This window comes from Tauraco erythrolophus, chromosome 12, assembly GCF_009769465.1.
Source record: "Tauraco erythrolophus isolate bTauEry1 chromosome 12, bTauEry1.pri, whole genome shotgun sequence".
In the NCBI taxonomy this organism is placed as follows: domain Eukaryota; kingdom Metazoa; phylum Chordata; class Aves; order Musophagiformes; family Musophagidae; genus Tauraco; species Tauraco erythrolophus.
This window is the reverse complement of record NC_141476.1, coordinates 13,730,655-13,737,817: the sequence shown is the minus strand read 5'-3', so window position 1 is coordinate 13,737,817 and position 7,163 is coordinate 13,730,655.

Genomic DNA, 7,163 nt, shown 5'->3' with positions numbered 1-7,163 from the left:
GCCCATCCTTCAGTTTCCTGCAGGTGTGCCTAGGAGAGGAGAAGTGGGATGTGTCAGGAAGGCTGCAGATGGCTGGTGGAAGGTCACCTTTTCAATTGGCTACAGCCCTGCAGCTTTAGTTTCATATTCCCCAGCTGTTGCTATCAAGTTCTCCTGATCAAAGTCTCTCCGATGGCTGTCCTGTGTTCTTTTGTACTTTTTGAAGAGTGTTTTTTTTACCTTTGCTCTTACAGCATTAGTTTGTGGTTCCTTTTTTTGTTTGTCCCGTAGCGTTCAGGCACAAACTGATGTCGGTATTACACAGGTATTTTTACATCTTGCAGTCACCTCGCTATCTTACGCCTGCACATGCAGGAATTCCCCATGAGGTAGGCTTGTCAATCCTTAACTGGCTGTTTGTGGCTGCTTCATAAGCCTCCGGTGCTGGGTGCAGCTGCTGGGGCCCGTGAGCTGCCCCAGAGCTGCTCCTGGCGCTGGCTGTAAAAAGCCTTGGAGGGGAGGACGGGGCTATTTTATTCTTGGCACTTTTCATTTGCAAAATGTTTTTGGGCAGTGATCAGCGATGCTTCCTGCGTGCCGTGCCCCAGATGTCCCATAGGTATGAGTCAGTGCCCGGCACAGGGACAGGAGCCATGGCTGCAACGTGCCCCAGATGTGCCATAGGTATGAGTCAGTGCCCGGCACAGGGACAGGAGCCGTGGCTGCAACGTGATGTTTCCCTTTCGGATCTCGCGCTCAGGATGCGATGCCCTCTACTAAGGAGCTAATGACGAGCCTCTTGGCAGGCGCTCCGGCCACTATCGCTGGCGCTGTATATGAATAAGCCTCCCTGTGCAGATTCATCTGATACACAGTTTGACTTTGTGGTCTGAAATTAGCAGGGATAAAGTCCTCTAATGGACTTGTGTTACGTAGGAACTCTGGAGGGAATTCATAAAATCCGATGAGAACAATCGCATTTGCTCTGATGCAAGCTGCTTCCCGAACAAGTCCCCGTTGTTTTGCTGCCTGCAGACAGGGCCCTGGGCACAGGCAGGGAGCTGCCCTCTCAGTAATGCTGCCAGCGATGTAAGCTGGGCTCTAGACCGATCTCGGACCACTACAATGTCGGCAGCCGGACCTGGAGCACTTGAGGATGTGTACATACTAATAAACCCCCAGGTGGAATCGGTGCTGCTGTAGGAAGGCAGGGAGACAAGCCTGGCCCCTGGCCCACACTGCTAAAATCCTTTTGCCAATATTGTCTGAGGATTAGCAGGGGCTGTGCCCGCGCTGCGAAGCAACAACAAGGTGGTTGGGAGCTTCCTGGGCCTGCAGGAGCATGAGGGAGGGAGCGGGGACAGAGGTGACCTCCTTTTTTAGTTGCTTTAGAAGCTGTAAGAGCAAAATGTCAGGAGGAAAAAATTTCTCCCACCTGCACGTTGATCTGAACTGTGGGTGTCTTGGCCCAGGCCATGTCCTCAAGGGTTAATGAGGGGGCAATTCAGGCAGCAAGTCCCTCTGAACGACATATTATTTTGCGAAGTTCAAGAGCAGGTTTGTTTTCCTTCCATGCTGTTCTGCACAAATCCCTCCAAGCAGTTCCTTGTGTTTGTGGAAAGGCTGTTGCGTAACTGCCAGCCTGGGACATGCTGGGGTGGGAGTGAGGCTCCCACGGCCCCTGCCTACAAACGGCCATGCCACCTGTCACCCCTGTGCCTGGGCTTCTCCAAGGAAAGGACTGTGATCAGCAGGTTATGAGTCTGGAGATGGTGTGGGTGGTTGCTGAGGGGCCTGGGGCTCACCCTTCTGTCAGAGCATGGCAAAAGACCGTGTGATGGAATAATGGGAGAGCAGCAGCCGGGCTGGCGAAGAGACCCGAGAGCTTTTCTGTGCCTGTTTCTCCTCCCTTGGTGCTGGGCTGCTGCTGGCAGGCAGCGCCAGGCTGACCTTGGAGGCAGATGCTCTGGAGATACCCTTCCCAGCCAGGGCTGGCAGCAGGGCAGTGATGGAGCCGCCCAGCCTCCATGCTGCTACAAGAGCGAGCCTCCAGCGGGCTCTGGGGTGTGTGTGCCATGGGAACTGGCACTTCTGCCTCTGCAGAAAGCACCTTCCTCTCCGGGGATGAATCCTGCCCTCACTGTGTATGCTCCAAGCATAGCTCCCACAGCTTTGGTCCTCCCTGGGGCAGTAAGCTCCCGTGGGCTGTGCTGGCAGGAGCACTGGGAAGGGCCAGCCGGGCTAGCTCCTTGGTCTGTCCTGGGGGACACTGAGCCCTGACAGAGGCACCTTTGCGGAGCAGCCCTGCGGCTGGGTGGGGGACAGGGAGCTGGGACACCCCACGCCCTGGCAGGGACATGCCACTCTGCAGTTGCTGTTCTGTGCAGGATGACGCTGAGCACATGTCCCTGTTCTTCATGGCTCCCCCATGTCTGGTCTCCTCCCTGGCTGCTTCCTGATGCTTGGAGAGGACCCACCTTTTCCTGTCCGTCCAGCCCCAGCAAGGCCATCGCCCAGGGTGGCTGCAATGTGCAGGGCCTGACCCTGCACTGGGGGCTTCGCAGGGGCTGGGTGAGTGGCAGCGTGTGGTCCAACCTGGCCAGGCCGTGGCCCTCGGCTGGTTGCAGCCCTGCTTCCCCACAGCCTCCCCTGGGTGATGCTGCGCTGGCACCAGGCTCGTGGGGCGCTTGCCTTACATAAATAGGTCACTTCTAGCCCAAAACTGGGGCGGCTGCCAGGAATTGCCGTGGGTCTGCTGGCCGGAGATGAAACACGTTCCTGCAGCCGGCACTGGCTTCTCTGGTGAATTGAGCTCCACTTTGATGGTGAGGCACTGGGGACCGGGCAGGGGGCTGAGCAGAGGTCTGTGGTCCTGCCAGGACTTGGTAGGTGACCTGCCTGACATTGGGGCTGGGCAGGGCAGAAACCAAGAAGAGACAAGGGACAGCCCATGGCCTCCGTGGAGAAGAGGACACCTTTGTCACCGCACTGTCCTCATCCTGAGCTGTTGCCTCTTGAGCAGCTGCTGGGCTTCTTCCCCTAAGCTTGGTCCCTGCCAGCGGGGAGGGACACACAAATGGCTTTTATGGAGCAAGAGCAAAATATTTCCTCATGGCTGGGCAGCAGCATCCCCACAGGACAGTGGCCCAATGTCACTGGGACCCCCACCCAAGGGAGGGCAGTGCACCCCATTCTCCCCACGGCCCCGGGGCTGCAAAGTGCTCAGGCTCCAGCAATGAATAGGGCATGTCCCGCTGTCCCAAGCCTTGCTGGGGACATGGTGGCTCCCAGTGTGTAGGGGCTGAGGGACCATGTGCCCTCACAGCTCTGTGGCACCCACTGCAGTTGTGCCTTCACTGCCTCTAACAGTGGTGGGGTCAAGTTTGTAGCTGGACACTAATAAAACTGGTTTTAAGCCTTTTCTATGGCAATGCCATAGTGGGGCTGGGGGCAGGCGTCCATCCATCCCATGTATGGGTCCATCCTCAGCACAGGGTGCTGAGGGTCTCGTACATGACTCTTGGCCAGCTGCAGTGGTGCCCCAGCGTGGAGCCATGCAGGGCAGGGCAGAGGGGACCTGGAACGGCTTGTGTCCCTGGTTGGGAGCTGCCAGGAGCAAAGCCACCTTCCCTGAATTGTATGGAAATGAGGGCTGGCTAGGGAGGCCTCCCACAGCCACCTCTTTCCTGGCCTTCACTCACAGCCTGTGACTCGACTGCCTGCGCCAGGGCAAAGCAAACCCCAGTGGGGTGCCTGGAGTCAGCCCCTGCCACAATGAGCACCCCGCTCCTCTGGCGGGGATGCCCGTCCCGGCACCCCTCACCAGCCTGCCAGGGCCTGCTGCACCCATCCACTTGCCCAGGGCTCCCCCTCAGGTGAGGGGTGCAAACAGGGACATGGTTCCTGGACCCCCCACTCCATGAGCAGGATGGGCAGCAAAGGGTGATGCTGGCAGACAGCCTCACGTGGTGCAGGCTGGCTTCCACCATGCTGGGCTGCCAGCTCCAGATGAGGCCACGGGCTCTATGCTCTTTTCTTTCTTGGATTTGCACCATAGCGCTGTCCTCACCAGCTGAGCCATGACAGGCTGTGCCGACCTGCAGGGTCTTTTCAATCTCTTTGAAAGTGGGGCAGCTCCTGCAGCCCACAGTGCCAAGATCTGCCTGCATCGCAGGCAACCCCTTGCTTTGCAGCTCTTTCCTGGCCAACATGTATGCAACAGGGAAAGGATGTGAGAAGGGCAACGTTGGGCCATGCAGCATTGGCTTGGTTAAAGACATGGACTCAAGAGTGTGTCTCCTTCGCCCTGGCAGCCCCGCGGTGGGAAGGGTGGCACGGGGAGCCCAGGGCGCGGTGTCGCACGTTGCAGTGCATCCTGTGCTCTCGCTACCAAGCACCTTACCCCAGGTCCCCCCCTCTCTTCTCTCACCGTGCAAACACCTTCTGCCTGCACCCATGTTTTACACCACAGGTAAGGTGAGGCAAGGGGCCTGGCTGCTGAGCTGACGGCAGAACAAGCGGTGTTCCCCTGGAACAGCTGCTGGGCAGCCCGCAGAGCTGTCCCGGCGAGGGGGAGCTGGGAAGGGGCCGTGCCGGCAGGCAGAGCGCGGTCCGGGAAGGGGCTCAGGGGGTCTGGATGCAGCGCAGAGCTTAACGATGAACAGGGTTCTGCTGCACGAAGCCGCTCGCTTGCGACCCGCAGCGCCTCCGTCCCTCCTGCAGCATCCCCCCCCCGGTCCCCCCTCAACTCTCCCGACCTTCTGTCTTCTTCGTTTCCAGGAAGCGCAGCTGCCGGCCGGGACTGGCCGCTCCTTCCTCCCTGCCGCGGGAGGCGCCTGGGCCCCCGCCAGTCCCGCCGCGGGCTTCGCGGAGCGCGGGTTGCGCAAGCGGCCCCGGGCCGGCCCGGCCCCGCGGGCGGCAGAGCGGGGCGGCCCCGGAGCGACCCTCCGCCCGGCGGGCGCCGCGCGGGAGCGGCCGCCGGCAGAGCAGCCCCTCGGTGGGCTTTTCGGGCAAGAGGCGGCGGGAGGGGCTGGTCCCGCCTGGCAGAGCCCGTCCCTGCTGCTGGCAGGCCGCGCTGGGTTGGGGGCTTCTCCCGTAGGGGAGCAGAGGTGTTGGAGGGGTGAGGTCTCCTGTGAGCGACGCCGGTGTGCACACTGTGCAGGCTGGACGCGGGGCTGCACTCCTGGCCACCAGCCGCACCCGTTTGCTCAGGGCCGTACACGTGGCATGGGGCGCAGCGCTGCCCAAACCTGTCCCTGCCTCCTGTGTGCGAGCCCAGCTCCACATCTTGCTTGGGAGCAGGGACACGTATGTGTCCTGAGCATCAGCCGCCGTGGCACAGCCACCCAAACCCATGCAGTGCCCAGCTGCCATGTGCACCACAGTCCAGGCTGGCCCGGCTGTGGGTGAGCAGGCAGAGCGCAGCCCCGTGCCCCACACAGGTTGCCCTCCTGCTCTGCTGCGGAGGTGCTTCTGGTCGCTGGTAGCCTTGGCAGCTCTGCCACCTGCAAACCTCCTTCCCTAAAGGAGGCAGCCGGACCAGCTTCCATCAGTGCTGCAGGAGCAGGTGAGGGTATGTGGTACTGTCTGTGGAGGGGCTGGGGCCGCTCCCACGCTGCCAGTTGTGCCATGAGATTACAGAAGTGAGACAGGGCTGCCTCTCCTGCCTGTAACGTGGGCAGGGCACTATCCCCTCCCCAGATATCCCTGCTCCATTCAGCAGAGTGGCAGGGCCGATGCTGGCGAGGAGGTGTCTTGACGCATCCAGTTGAGGGAGTCTAACCTACAGCCTTTTAATGAGGTTTTCCAGGAGGGAAGGCTGCCAGGACATGGGGAAATAGGGGTATGTCCAAGAAACATCCTAGTGCCTCCCTATGCCACTCATGGACACCCCAAGTCCCTGCGGGATGTGCTGACGGCATTGTCCCCAGAGCCATAGGCCCAGGGTCCCCACGGCACCTCCCACTCCATATGACTTTTCGCCCAGAGAGGGCTGCGGGAATTACAATAATATTTGTATACCTAAAAGTAGAATGATTGATCCCGGTGCTGTTTCGCAACGTGTTGACAACCAGACGGTGCGGAATTATATAAGTGTATGTGGAGCTGGCAAGTTTGTGTTTCAATCATATGAGTGCTGTTGTGCAACGCTTCCCTTCCGTGGCCTGGGAGGAAAGCGGGTGTGTGGGGGCTGCCGGTGCTTCGGTGGGGGCTGCTGTGCACACGCCGAGCCCTTCAAGGGCTTGCAGTGATCCTGGTCCCCACGGCTGTGAGGGCAAGGGATGCAAGCGTTGTGATCTGAGGTCTCGAGTCTGGCTTTAAAAGTCACCCACAAACAACGCAGCAGGATACTCGCTCGTTGCTCCTCCCTGCCCAAGATAAATCAGTCGGTGCTTGCATTTCAGAGCCCATTTCTCAGCAGCAGGAATCTGCCCTGAGCTCCCGACACCCTCAGAGGTTCTTTGCCCCCAGTGTGTTGTACTCAAGTGCAGGAGGGTTTGCGGGAGCCCTTTCAGGGGAAATCCAGGCCCCTTCCTGGACATCAGCTGGCAGTGCCGCACACTGTGCTGGGCAGAGGGAGAGACCAGGATGTGGTGGGAGGTGGGTGCCTGCATCCCCCTCGGCTGCCTTTGCTTCCCGGCAGAGCCTGTGCTGCCAACTTCATGGAAATAAAATACCATGATCCCAGTGCAAACAGGAGCTGGGATCGTTCCGGGAAGTGGCTGGGACTCACCTGGAGTGGGGACACGGCTCTGAGCAGACCCCGAGGCAGGGAAAACACTACAGCTGAAACTGGGGCCATCTGCAGCACCACAGGCAGGAGACAGGCAGGCAGAGGGGTCCTGGCCCCCTGGGATCTGGGTAACACCAAGAGTAATAACCCTACAATTGGGAAGGTTTGCTCTCTGGCAGTGCTGCTTCCCAGCTGCCCACCCCTTGCCCACGAACACATGGTGCCCCGCCGGGCATCAGGCAAGGACTGTGACCAGGCATGAAGCCCAGACCCCAAAAGGCTCCTGAAGGATTCAGCCTCAGTTGCATCTCACAGTTCCCTTTCAAAGTGCCCCATCGCCTTTCCACCCCAAATGTGCCTGGCATCAGCTCACCACGGCAATTCCCGGTACACTGCCCATAGCGGGGGAGCCTAGGCAACGGCTCGCTCTGGGTCCATCCTCCATCCTTGC